The sequence below is a fragment of the Octopus bimaculoides genome, chromosome 9 (genome assembly GCF_001194135.2).
Source record: "Octopus bimaculoides isolate UCB-OBI-ISO-001 chromosome 9, ASM119413v2, whole genome shotgun sequence".
Taxonomy (NCBI): domain Eukaryota; kingdom Metazoa; phylum Mollusca; class Cephalopoda; order Octopoda; family Octopodidae; genus Octopus; species Octopus bimaculoides.
The window spans coordinates 76,532,256-76,532,507 of record NC_068989.1 but is presented as its reverse complement, the minus strand read 5'-3'; positions in this window follow the sequence as shown (position 1 = coordinate 76,532,507).

Below are 252 nucleotides of genomic sequence, written 5' to 3'. Positions count from 1 at the left end.
ATATATATATATATATATATATATATATATATATATATATACATGGGAAGGTTGGTTTGGGGATTGAAAATGTATCTGAGCCTTAAAATGTGTGGTAGTTTTAAAATTTTATGTTTCTAGTGGTTTTTATCATTTTCAGGTCCTCCGTCAAAAGGGGTATATTCATATGGATCATCTTGTATGCTTCCATGCTTTTTCGTTGGTGTGTTGATATATACGGTAAAGTTTTAAGTATGTCAAAGTGTTTTTCTT